This window comes from Lactuca serriola, chromosome 4 (genome assembly GCF_051521515.1).
Source record: "Lactuca serriola cultivar US96UC23 chromosome 4, Lser_US96UC23_V15, whole genome shotgun sequence".
NCBI classification, from domain to species: Eukaryota; Viridiplantae; Streptophyta; class Magnoliopsida; order Asterales; family Asteraceae; genus Lactuca; species Lactuca serriola.
In genome coordinates this window covers 170,488,016-170,493,801 of record NC_136411.1, presented here as the reverse complement: position 1 = coordinate 170,493,801, position 5,786 = coordinate 170,488,016, and the positions used below count along the sequence as shown (strand labels likewise).

The window sequence follows — 5,786 nt, the reverse complement described above, 5'->3', positions numbered from 1 at the left end:
TACCTTTTTCCTCATTTCATAAACATAGGATTCCACAGCATTCTTTTTCTCCTTGGTTTCTTCCATCACTCGGTCCTGTAATGCCATTTCAAATTCTTTTTCCACTGCTTTTTGCATATCTGCTGGTAGCATTGCTCCATAAACCACCTCAGAAACAAGTATGTTTTACTTTTTGACCTTCTTCTTTGGAGCCTACACCTGTATAACAACATAACAAATCTTACTATATCTATACTTTAAAGTTTAAACCCACACATGTTCTATTATACCAACCTTAGTATCCGTTCCACATTAGCATAACATTATGTAGAGTTGCATTTGGAAATTTGAACTAACAGACTACGCAGGCGAGCTAGGGTAGATGCCCGATTTTTATGCTGTGATCTATCTTCAGATGCCTATAAACTAAGGCAATAAAGGAAAAGAATACAATCATAACCACACACAAAAACAAAACTAATCAGTGTTGGTCAAACACTCTGCATCAGGTAGAAACTCTATTCTCACGTTCAAGAGGTGAAAAAACTCTTCAAGTTCATATAAGCATCACAAAAATCTGCTTAACTATTTTATTCCCAGCCAAGGGTTAAATACCCCATTAAGAGACCAAAATAATCGGAACCACTGGTACAGTTAAGGATTGCCCTCACAATAAAAGAAACACAAAAACAGGTGGTGCTATGCCCACAGTTACTAAGGAGAAATAAAAATAAATTAATAATATTCTAAAGCACAATCGACATTATGCAAATTATAAGTGAAGGCAACAATGTGACATTCAAAAGTATGCTTTCCCATTTATGCTAACACCTTAAATAAACAAACACAGAGGCCTAAGATCATGAAGTTTCAAGGAAGATGCATACCACATGGTAATATGTTTTTCAGCCAAAACCACGTTCTTTGTAAACTATGATCATGAGCCAGTCATTTACTAGTTCTCTATCTTGGATGTCCATATCCTGACAAAGTAAAATAAGATCTCAGTTAAAATGATGAATACAATAATTATGCAACCAGAACCATAGATAAAATTCAGTTTGACAATTGTAAGAATCACCTGTTTTGTTTTGAGAACAAGGGTTTTCCAAAGATGGCTACTAAAGCGGGGGATAAAAGATAAAAGAACCTGACTGCATATAATCAAAAACCAACAATTCAAGAATTATTTGATATGCGTACAGTAGTTAATTAATATGTGTTAGCAATAATTTAATCAGTCAGAGCAAGATATAAATATACTTTCTGGATGTTGACTCTTTGGTCTCCCATTAGCTCAAGAACTTCTTCTCACAGAATCTACATCACTTGAAATGAAACTAGCATAAGGTTTCAACGTCACAATTATTGGTTAGCAATGAAAAAAACTTAACCACAAGAAATGTCTCATACCAATTGCGTTCATAGAAAAATTGAAAAAAACTATGGATTAGTGGATGTAGTCATATTTTTCTCTAATTATTTAAGTGCTTGTACCAGATCTATTCCTTAAAAGCTAGAGAAACATTTTTTTTATCAAACAGATGAAACGTTGATTTGAAATCTAAACTCCATTGCAACTAATTTTGAAAAGAAAATAAATTAAAGAAAACTTCACAAGTTGAATAGACTCGAATCAAATTTCCAAATCCCAAATTCGGAAATAACTTCAACATCAAAAACAGGGATGAGGTGATTAACTGCTCCAGCTCGTTAATCACCTCTTCCTGTGGTCTATGAATCAAATCAATCATCCTCCATATCTACACACATCATCATTCAAACAAAAAAAACATTTCAACTAATCAATATAAATAACATTTTAATAAAAACTAAAATAATAATAAATAAGTGATATATATATATACATACCTATAGAGTTCCACCGCCACCTGTGCTTTCACCATCATCCGACACACTGACAATTGTCCATGGATCATGCGAGTTCTAGTGGAAATCAACCACCTTATCCCTTCAATCATAGCACAATATAATCTTGTTTCAATTTTTATCTATTTTTTTATTTCTGTAAAAAGGAAAACCATTAATTAAAATTAAATATATATATACCTATGTCCAGAGTGTCTGAACAATAAGCCAGGTGCAAACTTTGAGGCTGGACCAGAACGTTCACCAACCTGTAGACAAACAAACAAACCTTTTATTAAAAAAAAATGTTACAAGAAAAGAATAGGGGAAAATGGAATAAAAGTAAAAGTGGTTTTTGGTTGAGTTGACACACCTTATTGTGATCCCAGATGTTCAAGACACCATCTTCTGCTGAACTTCCAAAGATGGATGATTTTTCATGAGACCACTGAAACATACAAAGTAATTGGAATTTAGAAATAGTGAACAAGGGTAAAATCGTTTTTTTTGTAAATATATTTATTTAATACCTGTGCACAAAGTAACTTCAACATCAAAAATAGTTCGAAGAAGGAAAAGAATTAAATGCAAGAAGCAATCATGGCAACATGGAAGACAGAGAGTGATATATGTGATTTCTTAATAAACATAAACAGAGAGATGGAGAAGAGTGAATTACGTACCCCTGTTCCCTAAAACTGGAATTGATATGGGGTTTTCAAATTGAATGACGCCTTCAAGATGAAACTTTTCTTGGTTGACAATAGGATGGGATGATCTTCATAATCTGTGAATTAAGTTGTGGGTTTCGTTTTGTGGAATCGAAAATTACAGTTTCGTGATAAAGATTGACCATAATGAAAAAGTGGATTGGAAGCGGTGGTTTCATCCAAAGTAGCGTCGGTCACCACCTACGCCTCTTGAAACCGTTTTGATAACTTCGCTCAGATAAAAACCCTAGCGTGTTGAAACCTGTTAAATATTAGGACTCAAGTCAAATCTAGATCAATAAGGAAGATGTAAGTAAGGAAAAATCGTTATTTGCTCCCAAATTAAACACAAAATAGGTTCATTAGTAGTGATTGGAAAGAGATGAGCTGCTCCATGCCGAAGCACAACCGATCCATTCTCTTCAGAAAACAAAAAGCAATCGAGAATTCAACACATACAGGACCAAGAACACTACCTATTGAATTTATGAGGCGACCTACTCCTTGCTGAAGCATAACCGATCCATTCTCTTCAGAAAAAAGGATATACATAGCAAGGCCAAGTACACCTTAATGAACGATTTGATTTTTAAGAGACAAACCGATTAGAGTGGAATCAGAGATTGGGGAGTGGAAGAAGAGAGGATCAAAGAAGTTTGAAGTGTGAATTGAGTTTTTAGGGTTCAATTTCAAGTCAATTAGTAAAGAGTCCAAAACGATTACACCTCCCTGTACCTCACCCAATAATCAAAACCATAGAAATTGTTGAATTATGTATGAATAAGCGACGAAGATGCGAACTTGTGGGAAGTGAAGCGGTGGAGGTTTGAGAATCGAGAGAGAAGAAAGAAAGAAAGGGGGTTTTCAGCGGGAATGAGTTAGGGTTTTCAGCTGGTGGAAACAAAGCGGGCTTTTTAAATTTTGGATTTCATTTCCCCCTTGGATGAAACGCGTGTTTCATTAATATTTATAAAGCGACATAGCTAGACGACGCACGTTTTATTTAAGGTGCCCTCCGTGTTTTTTTATTAGACACTAATTTTTGGCACGCAAAAATGCGTGTCCACTATGCTTCATATTTTGGAAATCTGACATCAATTTTTAGGGCACTCACAAATGCGTGTCCTCTATTAGCGCGTGTCATTGATTGCGCGTCGTAAAAGGCTGTTTTTCTAGTAGTGTACACATGTCATTGCAAGTTCCAGTGCCTTCCAAGCTGAGTTGATATCAAAATCCCTAAGTAACCTAGGATCAACAATGTTTTTCATGTCCCCACCTGCAAGCTTTAGATTGACCCATCGACTTATGTTTATGTTGTTGTCGTCATATATTGTTATTGCTGGTTGTCCTGTGATTATCACTAGAAGCACAATTCCAAAGCTATAAACATCACTTTTCTCGGTCAACCTGTTGGACGTGTAATACCTGTATTCCATAACTCATATTTTATGTATACCAAAATATCCATGAATAACAAAGACACAAGAGGAACTTTCAATGTTTTTCAAATCAAAAGGTTTGCATAAATTTATGCTACTTGAAGTATCTAGAATTAAAAAGTGTTTGTCACTGTCACATCTGATTGTGTCTTATTGGTTAAATACTATATGTTATTAGAAAATAAAGGACCAAACATTTATAAATTAAGAAGCAATCAAGCAACAAAACCCTTACCTTGGTGGAAGATGAACTCGGAATCAGCTGCTAGCCCATGAGATCGCCGACTGCAAGTGCGAGAGGAAAATTATGAGGCGACTGCAAAATGAAAGTTGATTCTGGGTTTTGTTATCAGGAAACCCTATATCGACGACATGTCGTCGGTATAGGTCGACCAAAACGCCGTCGTATAGCTTTAGTTCATTAAAAAATAAAATAAAATAAAAAAAAGATTTCACGCGGATCGGGGCCCCCTTTTTCAGACGACATGTCGTTGGTATTGCCTCGAAAAATGACATCGTTTCAATGTTCTGCAACACGGATTAAAAATAAAGGAAAATTAAATTTTAATCAACCTATACCGACGAGAAGTCGTCGGAATAGGTCGCCTAAAACGACATCGTTCCCATGTTCTGCAACACGGATTAAAAATAAAGGGAAATTAAATTTTTATTAACCTATACCAACGACAAGTCGTCTGGATAGGCCGCACAAAACGACATCGTCTCGGATTTCTACTAGAAGGAAATAAAATAAATGGAAAATATTTTTTTAGAACATTTTCTAGACGACAAGTCGTCTGTAAAGCTTTTCGATATACCGCCAGTTTTTCATCTTTTCCCGCCTAGTCTGTACCGACGACATGTCGTCGGTATAGCCCTTCTGGTTAAAGTTTAATGGTCAACATTTTTTTCCTTTGTACCGACGACATGTCGTCGGTATAGGGTGACTTTTGCCGACGACATCTGTCGTCTGGATAGGCGTCGTCTGCACAGGTTGGAATTCTTGTAGTGTCACTCAGGGTCCGGGTATCTAGGAGTGCCAGCAACTGCTGTTGAAATATATATGGGTACCAACTTCGGTTGGAAAAACTTTGGACAAACCAAAGTCAGTTATTTTTGCTTGAAAATTTCCATTGAGCAAGATGTTGGTACACTTGACATCTCTATGGACTATCGGTGGTTTGCAACCATGATGCAGGTAATCCAGTCCTGAAATGAGAACTCCATATCGTTAAAAATCTTTGTTATTATAGAAGAAAAAAAATATAAGCAAGTTGAATTTGAAATAGTATTACCGACCATGTGCTGCATCGCATCCAATTTGTAATCTTTCTTCCCAATTCAAGACACTTGAACTCGTATCTGCTCAAGTCACGATTTGAATTATATTAATACTTAGTCATACATGTTTGTACGTAATATCTTACTAAATTCACATAGAAAGCAGAAGTATAGATTAGCTTTTAATCCATGTCAAATTTATAAAGTAGTGTATAGAGAAAAATATAGACATGTCTAACTTAAAGAACAAAATATTAGTGAAGACAAATACCAAATAGATGCCTCCCTAAATTTCCATTAGCCATGAATGATTCCCTTATGGGTTCCTTCATTGCAGTACCCAACGAGCGAAGTTAAGTTTCTATGATGAACACTCAAGAGAAGATAGGCCTGCAAATAAGAAGGATTTTCTAGCTTGCCAAGTAATTTTATTTTTTTTTAATTTTTTTTAATTTATTATTATTATTAATTTTTTTTTTTGCGTCTACTTGTTATTCAAGGAATAGGG

The 5,786-nt window shown here is 35.3% G+C and overlaps 1 long non-coding RNA gene across 1 annotated transcript; it reads right to left on the bottom strand.

Annotated features, from left to right (window-relative positions):
* Nucleotides 1-1,860: 1,860 nt before the first annotated feature.
* LOC145100438 (uncharacterized) lies at nucleotides 1,861-2,263 on the bottom strand. Its single transcript, XR_013705046.1, has 3 exons — nucleotides 2,222-2,263; nucleotides 2,050-2,117; nucleotides 1,861-1,951 (listed from the first exon to the last, which is right to left on the bottom strand). It is a non-coding gene; the product is annotated as an uncharacterized LOC145100438 (long non-coding RNA).
* Between the last annotated feature and the right edge of the window lie 3,523 nt (nucleotides 2,264-5,786).